This window comes from Chionomys nivalis, chromosome 9 (genome assembly GCF_950005125.1).
Source record: "Chionomys nivalis chromosome 9, mChiNiv1.1, whole genome shotgun sequence".
Taxonomy (NCBI): Eukaryota; Metazoa; Chordata; class Mammalia; order Rodentia; family Cricetidae; genus Chionomys; species Chionomys nivalis.
The window spans coordinates 50,014,315-50,035,591 of record NC_080094.1 but is presented as its reverse complement, the minus strand read 5'-3'; positions in this window follow the sequence as shown (position 1 = coordinate 50,035,591).

The following is a 21,277-nucleotide window of genomic DNA, read 5'->3' as shown; positions in this document are numbered from 1 at the left end:
CATGACCGAAACCATTTTGGGGTGGAAAGGGTTTATTTGGCTTCTTTGTCCCAACCACAGTCCATCACTGAAGGAAGCCAAGATTCAAGCAGGGCAGGAACTCAAGCAGGACACCGAAGGCAGGAACTCCAGCAGAGGTCAGAGAGTGATGCTGCTAGCTAGCTTGCTCCTCCAGACTTGCTCAGTTTGCTTTCTATACCACCTGGGGTGGCACCACCCACAGTGACCTGGGCCTCCCACATCAATCACTAATCAAGAAAATGTCCCAGAGATTTGCCTATAGGCAATCTAATGAAGACATCTTCTCAATTAAGGTTTCCTTTTTCAAAATGACTCTAGTTCATACCAACTTGGCCACAACTAACCAGTATACTTTTCTGTGCTTCCCATAGACACACACACACACACACACAGTCCTACTAGTTTTACATTTCTGAGCAGTGACATATTTCTTGTTATAATGTTGTCCATAATTCAAACAGCCCAGAAGAGTCAACACCAGGACGCTGCCCTCACTAAGTACCTAATTCCTCACCTGAATGCTCATGCCCTGCCTAAACCCACAATGAAATCTTTCCTGCGCAATGGAATGATGTCAAGAGGCCTTAGAGGGTGATTAAGTGATCCTCACGCATCTATCATAAATGACATTAGTGTCTTCATAAATGAGACCCCCACAGAGCCCCTAGCCCTCTCTACTGTGTGAAAGCTGAGCAAGAAAATGGCAGGCAGCCTGTGAATTAGAAACTGAGCTGTTCCTGACCATAGCATCTGCCTTGATACGGGCTTCTTACCTTATGTGACAATCAGAAATAAGTGTCTGCTGTTTGTAAACTGTCCAAGCTAGTGTGTGTGTGTGTGTGTGTGTGTGTGTGTGTGTGTGTGTGTGTGTAGACTAGGCTCTCCTAGTAGCCTGATAGAAATCTAAGCCTTGGTTTCAATTCACTAAAATGGGAAAGAGCTAAACAGACCGTCCTCAGAAAAACCACGCCCCCTTCTGCTAGCTCAGCAGGTGCCCCCAAATCTCCTAATAATCAAAGATAGCTTTTGCTACTCTGCTGTTGGAAGGTTCCTAACCACCAGGACTTTCCACCAATAAGGCCCCATACTAATCTTTCCTCCACCAATCAGCCCCAGATTAATCCCTCTTCTCTGGAATTACCCTAGCTCTGCTTAAAGGAAGCTGTGACCTTCTTTGGAGGTCGTCAAATGACACCCCAACTTTGGAATTAATAAAGCACTCTTGTTATTGCATACATGGCTGTTGTTCTTCTTTGAGGCCTTCTCTCAGACCCTAATAGTAGCCAGAATAAACTAGCCAGGGACTAATCAGACTTATGCGTTCCATCTGAGGGATGCCTGCTGTGGCCTGACTCCTCTGGCCATATGCATTTAATACCCTTCAAAGACCTAGTTGAACTACTTCAAATTAGTTTCCCCTCCCCCACTTTTTTGTCTTTATTTTTCTAGATTAGCTGTTGAACAAAAAGAAACAAACAACGTTATCCGTCTGCTTTGGGTACTGTATCAACAATGGCCAGACAACTTTCTGATTGGATTCCTGACCCCAGCTTGTGGATTAGGAGAATATGGGCAGTCTGTCTCTAGGTGACAGCCGGAGAAAGATCGAACGCGGAGACTGCTCACAAAACGTGACTTTCACGTCGCTCCCACAAAGCGGTGTCAGCACCTAAACTGGCCACCAGTATGGATTTCAGTGACATTTTCAACCCTGCCAAGGAGGCAAATCCTTTTCTCTACTCTCTCTCTCTCTCCCTCTCCCCCCCTCTCTCCCTTTCTTCACTAACAAGAGCTTGATTTTGCCCGTAGATGGCATGTCCATCAGTGTCATCAGTAACCTTCTTTGGCCACGAGACCCACAGAAAGCTGGCTTCATTGTATCTACCTGCACACTAGCGCGTGCCTCCTCTCCAGTTCCCACATCCAAGAACACCGCTTTTCATGTCTCAGCTTGAGATCCCTGATTTAACTCCCCGATTTATTTTTACTTCCATCCCCAGTGCTAAGTAGGAAGGTTCAGACTTGTTTTCCTATGCACTGAAATGTCAAAGAAGATTTTTAAAGAGGCAGATTTTTTGTATCAGTCAAAGACTAATTACAACTGTGCTTTCCAGCAAACCAGTGATTGTAGGCTAATTTTTGGTTATGAAATAGAAACTGGGGTTAATGAGGCTAATTGTGTTTACCAGCATTTTTGAACAAAAGAAAAGAAGCCAACTCAATTTTGAAGAGAATTCTTTGTCAGGAACAAATTGGAGAAAATTGCTACAGTTGTATCAGCATTTCCTAGAACCATATAGTGCCATGCTTGGGAAATGTACTCAGACACAAGCTAGCAGTCCAGAAAATCGAGTCTGTAGACATCAGGGCTCTTCTGATCCAAAGGGCACCACTGTGTGACAGTGACAGCCAAGTGACACAGAGACATTTGAGTGGTCAGACCTTGCTCCTGTGCCCTTGTGTGTGAGAGCAGCTGGAGAAGCAGGAGGTGCTGGTGTCTGATACACTCGGGGTGTCTGGAGGTTTTGGTTTGCTGGGGGAGGTGACACAGCATAGACCCTCTGAGAAGGCTTTCACAGCCAGCAATGGCTTCTGGATGGTTAGTCCCATCCTGCCCAGTGACTCTGACAAAGAAGAAGGCTGGACAGAGCAATGAACAGGGAAGATTGTCAGTCAAAGATCTGAGGTGTCTTTAGGCCACAAACAGTTCACCATGCAACAGAACAAATATTGTTTGAATATTACGAATGTGGACTAAATATAAACGAGATGCTCATCTGTCCCAGAAAATGGGCATGTCCATTTGATGTCAAGGCATCTTTACCTGGATCATGAGACAACTATACTCAGCAAGAGGTTGATCTGAGGTCACACATCACTTAGGATTTAAATTTAGATCCCAGTATCTCAGCAAATCTAAATCTTTACAGAGCATCTCTGGAGACTCAGGACAGATGGTGGGGAGACTAAATAGTCATATTTTGAAATGTATCACAATGATTGTAATTATTCTATACAGAACATCCTGTTTTATTTTGTGTGTGGTAGGGTGTGTGCACATGTGTCTATGCATGTGTTTGTGTGTGAACATGCAGAGCCCTGGGGAATATGCTGGATATCCTTCTCTATACATTTTTTTTTTCTGAGACAAGCTCTCTCACTGAATCTGAAGCTTGCTGTTTCAGCTGGACTGGCTGGCCAGTGAGTTCTGGGCATCCACCTGTCTCCACCCCCAGCACTGGGGTTAAGGACATATGCTGCCATGCTCAGCTTTCGTGTGATGTTGGAGAAGTGACCTCACGTTCTCCTATTTCCACAGCAAGCACTCACCCGCCCAGCCATCCTCCCAGCCTGAACACCCCATTTTAAAGAGGCTAGGTATCATTCGCCATCAGATTCCTTGGGGGGAACCATAAGCCTTTCTTATCCCTATTTGTCATGACATATCTGTGATGTACGTGGATGAACCAAACATGAGCTATCTGCCAAGGTCTGTGAGGACCTGTCAGGCTGGGGCCTGTCTGGAGGAGCCCGCTCTCTTCACAATATCAGACTTGCTTTCCACAGTTGACAAAGTAGATCACATGGCTTATGACTGCTACACTGTGTGTAATTAAAAACCATCCTGTAAGTAGCTACTAAAATACAAAGGAATGGGGCAAATATTTCTGCTTTCTCGAAATAAGAGCCAGAGCTTCAAGAGAAGCAAGGTGTGAGATAACAAGCCACGAGCCTCTTGGTAAAATATAAACTAATAGAAATGGGTTAATTTAAGGTAAGGGTTCAGATAAAAGAGGCTGATGTAGAAAAGGAGAGAATGAGCGAGTATTAAGGTGACACAGTCGGTTTGGGTGACAGAGCTTCAGGAGGAAGAAACAGATGCTACACTCACGGATGAGGAATCGTCACAGGTGACTGAGGGAAGTTGAGACAGCATTTGGAGAAACTGGTTAAAGTATAAGAAGCTTACGCTTTCCCAAAGTCAGCGCATCAATCGCTTACACCTCTTTCTGAACGTGTGCTGGAGTCTCTGGCGTGGCTCAGGGGAGCTCCGAAAGGTGCTTATGGTGGTGAGTTTGTGAGATTGGAAGCCTGCGGCTTACGTTCTTTGGAGGCTGGAAGAACCCAGCATTTGGGTCAGCAGCAAAGACTTAGAATTAATCCTGTGCATAAGTAAACGGTACTTTATCAGAAGGCAGGCCAAGGAAACGTGTGTGTTGAGGATCCAGGTTGTGTCTGCATGCACCATGCAGTGTGGCCCCTGGATGATTCTACCTTCAGGCACACACGCTGTCACCGTTCCAGCTCTACAGCTCCTGCTCCTACCTTTCCAGTTATTAGGCTCCATTGTGTCAGCTGTTTTCCACTGTGTTTGCTGTGGGATACTGAAGCTGTCTAGAGCACAGGTTTTCACTGTGGATTTTCTTTCAATTCCGTGGGATCCACAAATTCAATTCAGGAGATAAGCCTACAGTCATGCTATCTCAGACAACTGCATGGCCCTTTCCAGATGGAGGGTTAGCTCCTTTTTCTGTGGCCACAGGCCTGCGTGTGAGTGTCTGCATTCATGGTAAGGGCAATTTCATTACAATAGGGCTTTGAGGTGGTTACTTGAATTTAGACATTCTACCCAGCACTGCCCAGAGCCCTCCACAGCAGATCCTGCTCCGTGTGGCTCATGGCACACAGAGCTCAGCTGGGTAACATTGGGTATTTATGAAATAACTATGTCTTGTTTCCGAATAGGAAACCGGTACAGAGTGTCACCCAATATCTCCACGTTCAGACAATCTACGCACTGTTGTCTGTAAAATCATAACAACAAAAAGCATTCTTAGATTTTCTAACAGAGGACAAAAGGGAAAAGGAGAGGACGGAGGAGGCCACAATGGCTGCCACCACTACCAAAATGTGGCGTAATTGTTTCTCATATTCTAGAAGGCTCCACAGTCTCTATCTTCAGCCAGATTTTTGTTTGTAATCCTAGAGATTAAGGGAGACACAGCAAAGTCCCTAGGGCAAAAATAACCTAACCCTTATTCTTCATACAATCTGCCAGCACACAGTTTCGGAGCATTCCACCACAGCTCGGTTACCTTATCACCTGTTGTTCCTCCATACCCTGTGCTTTGTGTTTTATCCTCCCTGCCTGGACTGCTGCCCCCACCCTCCCTCTGCCAACTGCCAGGAGTGCCCAGCATTCCTGAAAGCCTGGCTCAAAGCCCGCCTCTTCTGTGAGCTTTCTCTCCCTCCCCCCAGGCCCACCACATGACACCACACATTGTCCACTCTGTGAGTTACAAATTTCACAGCGAGGGTAGTGTTTTAAAAAATGGGTCCCTGCATACATAAAATGAATTTTACTCTCTGCATTGTGGCTGGCATAATGTGGGTATTCAGAAATAGTTTACAAATAAGCAAAAGTATTTTAAATAAGCAAACATAAAACAATATTTTACAAAATGAAATACTGAGTTAGTAAGATTAAAACAGAAAGGGGATCGTGTGTTCTCCTGAGTGAAATTACTTCTATTAGAATGTTGTTCAGCATCCCATAGCTTTTCCTATGGTTTAGACTACAGAGTTAATGCCTGGGTTGAGTCTTCGAATGTGTCCTCTCAGGTAGCTGATAGGGCAGGAAGAGCCTACGAAGAGCCAAGAGAACCCAAGGAGTCTTCTCTGTAGGCTGGGCAAACAGAGAACAAAGCATTACCGTAATATAACGGGATCCTGGTGCCAGGTGTTGCGAAGGCAATGCGTGCAAGGAGGGTGGGAGCCAGGCCATGACCGAAGAGTGAAGACCATGTGGAAAATGGTTGTTGAGTTGAAAGAGTAATACTCTCTCCAGAAAGAAAGGAAGTACTTGGCCCTGAAAATAACCATATCCAAAATACCAAAAGTGAATTTGTGAATTTCTAGAAAGAGTTTGCATTAGCTAGTTTCTGTTGCTAAAATGCTGTGTCCAAGATAACTCATAGAAGAAAGGGTTTCGCATTTTGATTTACAGCTCTAGAGGGATGAGAGCGACCATCTTGGTGGAAAGGCGTGGCAGCAATCTGCATGAATAAGAGGCATGAAGCTGAGAGCTCACATCTTCTAACATTAGCATGATGCAGAGGGAAGAAACTAGATGTGGTTTCTCCAGCAACGGACTTCCTCCAGCAAAGCTGCACCACATAGACACCCCCAAAAAGGTGTCATCAGCTGGAGACCAAGTGTTGAAATGCCTGAGATCCTGGAGGGACATTTTCATATAAACCAATACACAGTTTTAGTTTTAATACTTCAGCAAAGCAATAAGAAATGCTCATTGCTGTAAAGTACACTATTGTACTGTTCATATTATCAACTTTATTTCTATTTATATTCTTTAACTTAAAAAAAGGGATAATATTTTGTTTCCTTTGCTTTCTGGCTGGGATGAACTTTGTTCTCTGCATAGGAAACAGGAGGTCAGCAAAGAGGCCTGCCCTTGACCAAGGCTATGGTGAACAACGAAGAGAGGCATAACACATGTAGGTGCCTAACAAAGCTGGGTGGAGACACCATGATAAGTCAGCATTTGCTAGTCTTGCTGAGAGTTATAACAGAAAAATCCCTCTATTGGGAAATAGCACTGATTGTTTCATGCTGCTAGCATTTCATTGACAAAAAAATTAAACAAAAATGAGCTACTGCCAGCTAACATGTAGTCAAAAAATAGTATTATATAGACAAACCTAAGATGCAGCAGAGGGTAAAATTCAGTCAGGTAACAACGGGTTACAGAGAGGCCTCCCCTCCCCTAGTTTTCATTCTTTCAGCGTCTGTAGCTAGAATTAAAAAACCTATTTTTGCTAGGAAAATAAAACGTCACCTAAAGCATTTTCCAATGCAAAATGAGAGTCTGCAAGAAAATACTGGTTATTGGAAGAGTGTTGCAAGATTAATTCAATTATACAATCTCCTGGTTCAAAGCCACTTGGAAGATCATCTGATAGCAGCTTTCAGTGAATTATTGAATCCTGGCCCAAGTGGGCATCAGCCTCTGCCTGGCTCTTTTCATAAAAAGATCTGCAGAACAGGGCTCTTTATTGTTTAAACTTCTCAAAGCAATCTGCCCCCTTGAAATTCCATTCTGGGTCTGTATTCTGGAAACACACACAAATGCTTCCTCTCTTGCACGTCAGCCTGACATACCAGGTGAGCAAGCCGAACTCCAGGGGTGTGCCATCTAAGGAGTCATGGCCTACCTGACATTGTACCCTCAAATAAGAAAATCAGGTCAAGCTCGTGGTTGGCACAGATAAGCTTCTGAGGGCAACAACTGAGAATTGAATGCATGAATGTCTATAAAAATGTGTATGCAGAAAAACTTTTCTTTCCATTGGGTACTTAACAACAAGATCCCTGGACAGTGATTAGGCTTATATGACATCATGAAGATGGGAATTGAAAGATAAGATTAATGGCCTTATAAGGTGAAGAAAGGAAACCAATGCTCTTCTCCCTTCTTGTCCCTTCTTCTTCTTTTCCTCCCTCTCTCTCCCTCTCTGCCCCTAGAAGATAAAGCTAGAAGGCAGCTGTCATCAAGCCAGAAAGAAAGTCCTTACCAAAAACTTGGCCATACTGCTACTCTGGTTTTGAGAACTAGTTGTCTGTAGTTTAAGTTCCCCAGTCTGTGGCATGCTGTTATAAACACCTAAACATATACCTCACGAAACCTGTAAAACTGTCCATGAATGGTAGTCACTTGCCGGCCTCGGTGATTACTGGATACTTCCAATGTAAATGGTCTGAACTGCGAGTTGCTGCATGTATCATATCCTAACCTGTGAAAACTTCTTTGAAAAACAGTGTAAAATGCCTCATTAACTTTTTCTATATTGGCTCCATGTTAAAGTAATACTATTTTAGATATGTTGAATGAATAAAAATACCATATCAAAATTATTTTCTTTTGTGTTTTATAATATAACTGGTAGACAATCTACAATCATATACATATGGGGCCTGGAGAGATGGTTCAGGGGTTAGGAGCACTTGTGCTCTTGTAGAGGTTTGAGTTTGGTCCCCCAACACCTACTCAAAATTCCCTCTAACTCTAGCTCCAGGGCTCCCGTGCCCTCTTCTGGTCTCTGTTGGTACCTGCACTTACGTGCAACACATGTAGATACACATGCAAGCACATAAGTAAAAATGAATCTTTATAAAAAGAAAAAGTAAAACAAGGATGCAGCTTACAAGCTTTGATGGTGTAGTGTCCTCGGGCAAGGTGCAGGTGTGCAATGCCCAAGAGTAGCCTTGTTTCTGCTAGAGCTGACTAGTCCCACTTTCTCTCATCCCATTGCCTCATCTTCTTTCAATTCTGTGTGCTCATGTCCGGTTTGACCTGTCCTCACTAGTGGCCAACAGGCTTTAAGTTTTTGTGTCATATTTTAATTTACCACTCAGAACCCATTTTCACAGACTCTAACGACACATAAATTGGCCTTCACTATCTATACGCCACTTGTTCAAATAGTCAATGAGTTTTTTTGTAGTTACCTACTTAGGTTTTGTTTTCTCATTAGCGTATTAAGAGAGGAAGGATTTACTTTGACTCATGGTTTTGGTGGCTCTCGGTCCATCATTGTGGAAAAGACATGGTAGCCGGAAAGACTCATCCCATGAGCGTAGGATTTTGTGGCGATGATTGTTGCCATGGAGACCAGGTGGAGACCAAGAAGATAAAAGAACAGACCAGAAATATAAGCTATACCTTTACAGTCCCTCTGCTAATGAGCTGCTCCTGCTGTCAAGGCCCAAAATCCACAAAGCTCCCAGGCCTTCAAACTGGCACCAGGGCTGGTGTGAGGCCTGAGTGTCCAAACCATGAGTCTCCTAGGGGCAATTCAAATGTGAACCATAACACTGATACTCATATCAGATGAATGAGATGCACTTCCATCCAGCATAGAAGTCATGTTTGAGTAGCAGGCAGGTGTCTGACAAACACACATGCTCATAAACTTAGACCATAGCACAGCAGTTCAAGTGTTGATGAATCCAGTGGTTTGTATTGTATTAGCAGAAGCTCTAGCTTATTTTAGTAGACACAGAGAAAAACTTTGAGAAAGTGATGATGAAAGGCTGATTAGAAAGGAGGAAGGGGGGTCCTCCGACAAAAGACTGGGAAAAAGAACTCTTCAAGTGTATGAAAGTCTCAAGCTGAAAAAGAACTTAGCCATGTTCAACTAAGTGAAAGACATCCATAGTGTAGAAATGTTGGGACTAGGAGAAAAGTAGGCCATGATGAGGGTGGAGGCACAGGCATGGACCACAACCACATCGGAGTCCTGTATACCATGGCATGGCATTTAGGTTTCAAGAATACTGTCAGTCCATTGAAATGGGTAGCTAATGGCACCAGCTTTTAAAGGTTAGTTGAGGAACCATGCACACAATGGTATGCCAGTGTCCAATAAAGGAAGTGAAAACCATCATTCAAGTGAAGAACGTGGCTGATGGAGTCCCCAGGAGTAGAGATGGGCAGAGTGGATGGACCAAGCAGTCTTAGAACCTGGGTTAGACTGCGAATCATGGGATTTGAAATAGCTCACAGAGAGTGAACAGTTAACAAACAAAAATTAATCATTGCTCAGGGGGTTCAGGCTTAGCCATTGAAGAAGACGAAGCTCTTTTCTCTTAGGAGACAGATGAAGGAGCAGTGGAAAAAAAGATCAAGAATCAATTTCGAAAGCCTAAGAAGTCTGTTCTTAGCAAGATGCACAAGGCCCTGAATGAGGTGGAGGCCAAGGGTTGGTGAAAAGTTGTTTGTGTTAGCCATGATCCTCCTCATAGAGGAAAACGAGCAAACTTCTTACCCTCTCCTGTACTAAGTAGGAGAGAGGGAAGCTTGTCTAGTAAAGTGTTTAAGTAGGACCTTGGAAAGCATTGAGAGTCCATATGACCTTTGATAAGGTCAGGAGAGAATATGTAGGCGGGTTTTGTTTTCAGTAAAACTACCTAACAGGTCACCAAGGGTGTGTGTGTGGACCTAAGTAGAATTGACCTTGAGGTTACCTGGGGCTACCCAGAACACTTCCTTTTACATCTAAGGCTTCTTCCCAAGTGTTTGCAAGGATGGGTAAGAATTGGGAATCCAATGTCAAGCACACTGTGCAAAAGTTAAACATTAGAAAGCATAGGCAAATCTCCTAGGAAACGTACAGAATCTGGGTTATTTTGTGCTTCCTAGCTGAGGAAATTCACGCCCAAGCAACCTGGAGTCCTACCTGACTCTAATACTATTGAATGCAAAAGAGATTCAGTGAACTACCAAGTCCCATGGTAATCAAACTAGTCTACCCCTACTATGCCTTTCTTTGAGACGACAAGTGTTCCATAAGATAAAATAAACCACATGAGTAGCCAACGAGACAGCAGTCTACCGAAGACTGCAGATGACTTAAAAAGGCACTGGAGGGAGGTCCCCTTGGGTTCCCATTACATTACCTGTCACAGCTGAAGCTTCTACTCTGACATTGTTTTAGAGTATCACTTCGGATTCTCTCTGCTTTTATATTCCGTTAAACTCATCCAACATGTGGATCCTGGGGTTCAACAGCCCCTATTCTAGCAGACTTTGCCATCTACCCCACTTCCTAGCCATGGGTAGCATCCAAAGGTTTCAGAGGAGTTCTGTTGTTTTGTTTCCTGCACAGGGCTGAAACTCTAGGTGAGTAACACTCTCTGTGCATGCCCACATCTCTTAAAATATGTATATTTTATACACACACACACACACACATATATATATAAACTTTCCAAAAATGAAGATTTAAAATTACCTACAATTAGTTACAAAACTGTCAAGCACACAATGGAGATGAGTCAAGTACGAAACCATAAAGAGGAACAGCATCACCAGGCAGACAAACTGACCCCAATTCAGCAAGTTGTTCCCCATTGTTAGGGGTTTGTTAATGACGGTATTTGTTCCCTCTTGTCAGGGTTGATCCGTCTTTCATGCAACACACTGATCTAGAGAAGAGAATTAACTGTAGAACTCACAGCTTCCATCAAAGTAAGGTGCTTGGTGGGAAAAAAGAGTTTTCAGCTAAGGTCTTTGTGGATATCTTTTAAAACTGAAATTCAGGCCACAATACCACAAAAATACAAAATAAAACAACAAAAGGCAATGTTGTACAAATCCGGACCTGCCAAAAAGAGATTGGAAAGCTTGGTGCTTTTATTTTTCATATTGAGTTTATCTATTTTACTTGTTTAAGTGTTTAAAAACAATCTGTTTGGGAGTAATTTTCAGGAAAAACTAAAGTAAGTCATTGTTCTTTAACTGTGAGCTTGACAAAACTATGGATACGATATTACAAATTTTTAAGAAGTAATCCTTTAATCTGTTTCAAATGATCATCAATCTAGTGTTTGCTTTTCTCAAAAAGAATAGTTGGTTCTTTTCCATGAAAACACTTACTGTCTTTTTGTCTTTATGGAGTTTTTTGGCTCTCATTGGATTCTTCAGGCTCCAAAGCTTCTTTCTGGCCACACCAAGGCCAACAGACACACAACTCCACTCTGTAACATAGAACAAACTTGCGTACTCTTACATGCCTTAAATATCTGTGCTTCATACACAAATTACAAGGCAAATGTTATATGAATTGTTGTCCTGTAATGTTTGGGATTAGTGACACAAAAGGCCAATATGTGTTCACCACACACTCTTACTTTTTCATGGGTTTCCCATCCATAGCCAGTTGAATCTGTGGATGCAGAAACTGCAGATGTGCGGGGAGGTGCAGATGTGCATACACGCTAATGGCTCAGGACATGCCGCTGAAAACCCAGGCATCCTTCCTTCCTCCTCTTCATTCTCACTGCCCACAGCTCTATCCACCATGGTCAGTCAATTCACTCGTTCTGGGCTATTCTCCCACCTCTAGGGTAAGTTTGTAACACAGCATCTTGCCAGATTTAGAAGTTTTTCAATTAACGCCCAGCTAGAAAACACGGAACTCTTGACTCTTTGTGCCATTCCCCTTCTCTTCTCCCAGCTGGTGACGGTTAAAATCTAACACTTTTGGAGCGTTTCTCTTTGCTCTTGTGAATACATCTCTTGCCCCACGAATGTCTGATGACCTTCCTGTGAAGGAAAGAGGGCTTATTTTCCACCTGTCTCCTGCCCCCACCAACATAGCCTCTCGTCCCGACACCTTGCACTGGCCAATGTTGAGGTCATTTTCATTCTGTCCTCCAGCCACAAGTAAGGAGTTCATTTACAAATATAAAACACTGTAAGCAATGACAAAAATATGTCTGTCTTATTATAGTTATGTAAATGTTGTGTATTGTTAGTTGGAACAGGGTGCTGGGTTTACATTTTCCCCTTTGCGAGATTTGCTTGTGGTCCCCAGTCAATGGTAGAAATATGTCTAATGGCAAAGCTGGAAGCCTATGTCCTCAGCACAATCACTGTAGCCTAGATCCCGTTCACTTTTGCTTCATCAATGTAATTGTACTACTATATTCCTTCTTTTATCTATTTTTCTAACTTGTCCACATTAGTTGGCATATTTTTTAACGTATCATCATGCATGCTTAAGATAACTTGTGTGGTCATTTGCTTATTTTTTTCTAGTCAGAATCTAAACTTTCTTTCAATATATGGGGACTTCCCACAGATGAGTCTTTCTGAGCGAAAGGCTAGCTTCCTCCACTGCTAACTCAAATGTCTTCAGTCCACTTTCCTCAACTCCATTGTCGCTGCACCACAAGCAAGTTACTCAAGGTTCAGCTATCCACTGTCTGCTCAGGAACCAAGTTGGGGAAAAAATACACCCAGAAGTAGGTACCATAAAAAGCTCTTTCTGAGTGGTGGCAGTGGCAACAGCCGCTGTAATGAAAGCCTATGGGCCTCAGGACAGCAGCATGAGGGTGTTCTCTGTCCGTGCCAGCATCTGCAGGGAGACAAGCTGCCTGGACAGACTTCCGGGGGTTATGGCAGAAGTCCATCAGCACAAGCTATAGCTTGACTTTTTGCACATACTTGCTAGTTTCATAGACTCATGCTTGCACATTGCTAGCAAAGTCATGCATTTCTGAGTGTGTCTATCTGAAAAGACCCCCCCCCCCCCCGAATGGACACAAACTCATTCTCTTACAACTTGGAAGTTTCTTGTTTCGCTGACTAAGGGCATCCAATGCTGCTTCTTGATTTGGTATCTATTTGTTCATTTTTTTCAGGTATTTAAAACATAATTTCTTCAGGGTTGAGAAGCTCAGTGCTAGAGCATTTTCCTAAAATGCACAAGGCCCCAGGTTCAATCCCCAGTACTTGAAAATCTGTAGGTGTGGAGGTCATCCCTCCTCTCGAGTGCTCTGGCTCACAAGACTGTGTCCAGAGGAGGGATCTCTCTATTCTTCAGAGTTAGTCCTTGGATACCGTTTCCATTGGAAGATGCCAGAATTAGGGCTCTGGGAAATTTTCTTCTTCTTTATTTCTCACCCATCCCCAATTCTCTTCCTGCTAAAGAGTGTATTGATTCGATGATTATTCCCAGATGTTTCCTTTTCCTACATACATTATCTTTTCTTGATTTTTTTCTATCTTCTGTTTTTCTTCTCTTTTCTGAGAAATAGATCAGACTCCAACCATTTTTATTGATTGTTTAGCTGTTTTTGGCAATAGTGGTTAGTTTATTTAATATTGGTTCCCAAAAGAGAGTCTTACTTTGTAGGATAAGCTGGCCTTGAACTGGTGGTAACCCCGTTTCTTCTGCTTCTCAGCGCTAGCATTTCAGGCACGTGCTGCCGCATCTGGTGTGGTGATTGCACTTTAACCAGAAGGGACCTTTTATTTATTCTTTTCTATAGGTGCCTCTTTGTATAGTGTTGAAATATTATCTTCTAAATATGTTTTTCTAATCTGTCTGAGCTTATTACTTAGGGAGACATTTTTCATATTCACTATTCTCTGCAGCCTTTTGTTGTGTGATTGGAGTTCTGGTAACGCTCTTCTGGTTTCTGTTTTTCTGGGTTCATGACTGTTTATACAAACAAGTGGAGTTGAGGTCTCTTGAGATTGTGAAAGTGAACCTTCGGCCCCCTGGAACACAGCACAAGTCAAGTCATCAAGGTCTCCTCTTCTGTTGGTCACCAGAAGCAAGAGGAATTACAGTCAGCATGGGAGCAAGGCAAGACGCCTGCTAGACTTCTGTTTCATAAGAAATTTACTGCTGAAAATGGTGCCAAGTTTGTTGTGAAGTCAGAATACAGAAATTCTAAAGCACAAGTTGGAAAACAGGGACTTGACAGAGCACACAATTGCTTGCTTTTTCTCTCTCCTGGATGGACTCACCATCCTACTGTAACCCATCAAGACCCTGCGTAACCCACCTCAACCAGGAGCTGGGGGAAAGTGCAAGATCCTTGGAATAAACTCATTCAGGAACAACTGCTAGCTTGCTGTGAAAACACATTTCAAGTCTCTAATAGGAAGTCTCCCCAACTTTGATTGCCCTGTAAAGGCTGATTTTCCAGCACCCACATTACATATGAGAGCTAGATATGTAATCCGTGTGTTCTGGAAGGATCGGAGAACCTCAGATCACCGCCGGATAGGAGAGGCGAAAGTCTCTATGTGGTTATCTGGCTACGTTTTATTGCCATGCTCAGAACTTGCTTGTGCTAGGACCAGGGGATGTTGACCTTCTACAAGTGAGCCAATCTTCTCAAAGGTCAGTCCTGACAGAAAGAACTGTAATTGCTGTGTCTGAAATTGCTGAGTCCCAGAGCTACCTCAACCCAGGAGGGTTTGCTTTTTTTTTTTGTTTTGTTTTTTGTTGTTTTTTTTTTTCCTCACTGCTCTTTTAGCAAGACTTCTAATCCTACCTGGAGCTTTTACATCATCAACTAAGATGTAAAAGGAGAACGAATATAGCAGCTACCTCTCCTTGAGGGCAGGGCTTGGGTTCTTGCCCACCAATGGCATTTACACTATTAGTCATTTAGCTCAGCTCACGAAGTTTATGAAATCCTTTATCTCTCTTCTTCTTCCACCCCAATAACCGGTGTGGCTATTATTCTAGTTTGCTTCCTGCTGTTTTGACAAAAGCAGTGACCAATATCAACTCAGGGAGGAAAGGGTCTATTTCATCCGGTAGCTTATAGTCCATCACGAAGGGAAGGCCACACAGGAACTCATATATTCCTCTTCGTGCGAAGATGAGATTGAGCCCTCCTTGTGCTGCCAGTCAGCATGAGGTCACGGTGCTTACGCCCGTGTGGGCCTGTCACCTTCTGCCGTTACTCTCACACTCCATCAAGCACAGGTTAGAATGAATATGGATATGAACTGGAATGGTCTAGACTAGACTAAGGCTGAAGGTTGGAACATAAATAAATGTCATAAATGTTAAAACTTGATGGTAGCTTTTTATGTGTGCAATACTGTATAGAATTCTTCATTATCAGGCAGTAGAATATAACCCCAGGCATCCTCCACTACCTGACCCACCATGGAGCCCTTCAGACATGAGGTCAGCAGCTCAGAGATTGAGATCATTGAATGGCAAGGGAGGGACACTGGAATCAGTCTCTCATGGGGGCTGCATGGCCAGGAAGGTCAACTGTGCGTCCTGAAGGGTACTGCCAAGTCCAGAATGGCAAAGCACATCCTCTCCCTCCCCAGGTGAGACACAGGTGTCTTCCTCCAAGGGCAACTTTCACACACCTGCCTCTCAGTGACCTGTGCTTCTAGGAAAGTGATTCATTAGCTCCCCCTACCAGGTTGTGATGTTTTGGTCTGGATGGGGTTCAACCCAAAGAACTTCGGTGAACAGTGTTTTTTTTCTTTTCTTTTTCTTTTATATTCCCGAAGATCTCCTATTCCTGTCTTTTACATCCTCGCATATGGCAGGGGACAATAAGATAATATATGAGCGATGCTTTGAGCTCCTTTGGAAGGCAGAGCTCTCTAAGTGCCTGATATTAATAACAGCAATATTTCTGCTACCGCCAAGACAGGCCGAGTCCATCTTTCACGTGTCCTCTTAAGTTATTTTCCCTGAGGCTGCCTTTTCTGGTAAAATGGTTCTGAATGAGCCATACAAATCTCGAGTTTAAAAATACTCGTTGGGGAAAATGCTAGGGATGCTCACCTACCCGGAAGGGGACTATTCTTATATTTGTTTCTTGAAATGAGGATGGCTGCAGTAGGCCAGGAATGGGAAAGCTGGCCCAAGCAATAGAGATGTTAGAGAGGCAGCTGATGTGGAAAGTGGAAATCCATAGACATACTATTCACTGTGGTCAGAATTCCGGGCCCGTTCCCTATAGCGCAGTGATCTAGTGACCAAGGCCTTTCTTGAGAGTTGTGACACAAAGTGTCTAGGCACCTGAAAGCTTCTTTAGAAATCAACCTGACATTGTTCTTTGCCATGGAGGCAAATAACTATGATAAAGATGATGCCACTTAAAAACATTTTCTGCTAAACTCAACTTCTGTCTCGCTTTGTTCAACCCTCTCAGCATACTGCATGGTGGACACTGTCTTCAACACTCAGAGATGTTGAGTGTTTTGGCCAGGGCTATATATACAGCAGTCATTTAAAATGTGTGTTAACAAGATTAAAATGGTATATCTGAGTTATATTTTAAAAAGAAAAATGTGGGATCTGTTCCTTTGATGACACTACCTTCATCCAGTCAAAGGTACTTGTCACAGTAAATTTTGTGTGTCAACTTGACTGGGCCAAGGGGTGCCAGATATCTGGTTAAATATTATGTGGTGTATGTCTGAGGATGTTACTGACATAAACTTGGGAATTGGAGTGAGTCATCATCCAACTCATGGTGAGCCTGGATGCTACAAAAGGCAAAGGCAGGCTGGATTTGCTCTGCCTTAGTCGAGACATGTATCTCCTGTTGTTGGTGCTCCTCATTCTCAGGGCTTTATACTGGGCTGGAAGCTCTATTGTCTACTATCTACCCTGAACCTACTGCCAGTTCTCATGAGCCCCCAACACGGCAGGAAAGATGACAGGACATTTCAGCCTCTGTAAATATATTAACCAAAACTACATACTAAACTGTGTCATGCAGACATGAACATCCCCACACACATACACACACACACACACACACACACAGAGAGGGAGAGAGAGAGAGAGAGAGAGAGAGAGAGAGAGAGAGAGAGAGAGAAAGAACAAATACTATTTGTCCTAGAGAAGTCTGACTAATGTTTCTTTTGTTTATTTGGTGTGTGTGTCTGTGTCTGTGTGTGTGTGTGTGAGTGTGTGTGTGTGCGTGTGTGTGTGTCACAGAGAAAGAAAGAGAGAGGGGGAGGGTGGGAGTGACGAGGGAGAGAGAGAGAATTGATGGTACCTTTAGGTCTGGGCCAACAACAGCTAATAAATAGAAGTATCTTGGAGAATTGGGAGGCTGCCCCAGGGATTCTGTGCTTCCTGGTTTGGCACCAAGCAAACCACCTTAAGAGTAAGGGGCTTGGGGCTGTGCTATGCTTCAGTGCCCACTTTCCTTCAGGAACAAAATCAAAGAAGAGGGTGGGGCCCAGTTTTCTGTCTCTCTGGGCAGTAAAAAGCACACACACCGATGCAAATTCAGCCTGGTTTTTACCTCCTCATCTACCACCTACTTGCTATGTGGCCAAGAGGAAGTCACAGTCTCTTCAGGCTTCAGTTGCTCACAAAGAGATAATACTGCCCATTGCTCAGTAGTTAAAAGCGTTGAATTGGATACTACACTTTAGGGGCCTGATTAAGTAAGGATTTGGCACTTGTACAGCTCTAAATTATAAATTATCTGAGTCTTGTAAAAATCTAAGAAAGTCCAAAACACCAAGGACTGAAGAGTAAAACCCACCAAGATGGATGAAGTGCCTGAGGGACTGTTGCCCTCCCTGTGAAACCTGCAATATTCCTCCTTGCAGTGGCCACACTTGTACAAACGCCTCTGCACAGGGAGGTTGCTAATAAAATGAGAACAAAGGAAATCATGAGGAAAACGTCCATTCAGCAACCAAATAAAGCCATTGCAAAGCCACCCACTGCCCTGACCACAACAGCCTGGCAGGTCACAAGGCAGGCATCCAAGGGCCACCGGAGTGCGGTCTTATTATTAGACAGAGGCCAAGGAGATCCCATTCACAGGCTGTCGTCAGAGGGGGCTCAGATTGTCCACCCTTCCCTAACAAGCCCTAGCGTCCTCAGAGGATTGACACAGCATGAGGCATAATTAAGTGGCCTCTAATTCACCCACTGCTGGGCCTTGTTCTAAGGAAACCAAGAGTGAACTTGGTATTATTTAACCTTAATGAAGGAAAACAAGGCTAGGTGCTAAAAAGCCCGTGACTTTCTTGTGTGGCGGGCTAATGTTTGGCCATAGTCCTCACCAGCCACACACTCTTTTGCTTTCCTCACTGAAGAATGTCACTGTGAGGCAGACCAACTATGACAATTTAAATGTGTGCCCCAGGGCTAACAGAGCACAGTGCCAGAAGCTGTATTAATCCTAGTGGATACAGACAGACCAGCCCTCAGCTGCAGGCCTGGGAAAAGGAGGTGCGTCTGCCCAAACACAAACCAAATAAGACCTTTCATCTAGAGGGTTCCTTCAAGCCTCGTCTTTATTTATTCTGTCCTTTATCACATTCAGTCAGAACTCTGAATGTCCATGCCTACTGGCTTTGGTCTATTTTCTTTTTCTCCTTAAAACATTTCCTAACTTCCAATTAAAATACCAAACATATTAGCAAGGAAAATTAACTATTTTCAAGTCGAGCTATAAACCACCATATTCAAAGTAATTTGGCCATTCTGGGACAAATAGGAAGTGTAAATAGAAAAAAAAACAAAAAGAAGTTCTACAGATAACAGCTGTGGCTGGCCCCTGAATGCCAATGCCTTTCCCTCCTTGATGGTGAGGATCTGATTTGGGTTTGATGCCCACTCTTCCTCTCATGGTTACAGGTACATTCTGAATGGCCAACGTGGTGATAAAGCTTTTGCCTTAGTAGGAGCAAGTCAGAGGTAGGTATAGAGGCCAATCTTGGCCAATGAAAGATGAGTGAGGCCATTGGGAATCTTTAAGGGAAAGCTAATCTGGACATGGTGTCACATGCCTGCGATCCCAGCATTCGGGAGGGTGAGGTGGAAGGATTGTGAGTTTGAGGCTAGCCTTGAACACACTGGCTAGATAACAAAACTTGGTCTCGACAAAAGGGAACATAATCTAAAGAGAATGAACCAGCCCAGGAATTAGCCTACTTTGTAATATTTTGTACTGTAAGATACAATTTTCCCTTATTCTTGTAAACTCATTAAGTTGGGATTTCATTTGTCATTGAAAACATTTAAACTGATAGATGATAACTGTTCAAATCATTTTGCAGTCTTCTCCATGAAAAATGCTGTCAAAAGCAATTTAACACCATCACAGGAAGATTTGTGCTGCAGGGGCGTATAGCTTCTCCCCAGCTTCTGCTCCCTTTTCTCAAAGAGTTGGATTGGCACCTCTTTAACTTGAGCATGTACAGGTAATCATCAGGGGTCCTGTGTGAAAAATCCATGTCTATGATTGCATAGACATGCAGCATTCCTGAGGCTCCCACTGTTGGTGCGGATACTGCTGCTTCTTCAACCACCCTTTCTTTGACTGTTAGGCTCTGCATGTACTTCCCTGGGAAGCAGCCACAGTCCACTCCTGGACCACATGCTCATTCAGAAACTCAAGGTCATCATATGATCGAGAAAAGTGATAGCTGCTTATTGAAGCTACCAAGAAAGATTTTCACCAGCAAAAAGAGCTAATGGGAGAATTTTTTTTTTTTTTTTTTTTTGATAATAGTTCCCTGATACGAAGATTGGGTTTGCGACAGCCATTTCTGGTCAAATGAGGAGAGCTACATCATGAGGACAAAGTCAACTGAGGAGCAGGGCTATAGAAGCAGGAAGAAATGAAGCCTCCAGGCTGGCCTCTAGCCCAAAGCAGAGATACTCTTCCATGTCAGAGAGCCGGTTTGCAACGTTTGCAAATGTCTGCTGGAGACATTTTGAGTGACTTTTGTATCACTTGCATTAAAATAGGCTTATGTGATGCTGTTCACATCGGTGTTTCAGATTAGAGAAGAGGAAAAAGGTCAGAAGAGAAATTAGAGATGAGACCAGAAAGGTATACCAGAATATTTTCATTTTATATAAAATGAAAGTCATTTTACCCTTTTAAAAAACAACAACATATTTTGCATTTACATACCCCCAAAAATTTTTAATTTTTTGACCAACTAAAGTCCAGGTTTTGTGTATTCCAGGAGGAATAAGTACTTCTACTAATATGATTTAGGTTAAACACAATGTATTACTAAATAGCATATAAAACCAAAACTTTAGTATTTATAGGAAATGCATTGAAAAGGAAAAACTTCCTTGGATCACTTAGTTATGAATTAAATCCTCTATAAATGTATGAACATTTGTCCACTAAAAATAATTTTACTGTTTGTCTGATGTGCTGGAAAAAATAGCAAACTATTGTAAAGATACAAATAAAATACAAAACCACAGTTATAGGAAAAAAATATGGAGATCAGATGGGGGAAGGGAAGAACAGGAAGAAATTTCTTCAAAGGAGTGGCCACACTTGTTAGCCATGGCTGCAGCTATGTAGTAAGGATGGTCTTTTATGTCACAGACTTTTCCTTGTCACATAGCCCAGGAGTGTTTGTATAAGCCATATTACTCCAGGTCCACCAGCTTGGAGATGTGAGGCTAATGGTTGGGAAGTCAACAACATTCTGTCTTGACCTTACCATGTCAATTCAATGCAAGCTCCTCAAACCCTCAGATGGTTTCTTAGTTCATATTCTCTATAGGCTCTTAATAATAGTCCTGGAGGTTCCCTTCTGAAGCTGCCTTTTTCCTCTTCCAGATTGCTTTAATACCTAGGGCAGGGGGGATTAGGCCAAGCGAACGTCACAAGCATACCTAGGTCTGCCAGCATCTCACGAAATGCTGACTGATTCCAAAGTCACAGCATTTGAGCCTTGTGATGATATGACCCTCATGAAGTCCTGTTCATGGGTGACCTTGGGGTCCCAGGAGTGGTATTTCTTTGACATTGTTCCAAGTAGCTGCCATTCCCTACTGTGATCTGAACAGTAGTTGTGGTATACCAGGGTATTTTGCTTCCTTGGCCTTCAAACCAAGCCTGTATCTGGGCCTTCAAGTTAAAGATTCAGACACAGGGAGATTGTTATGGA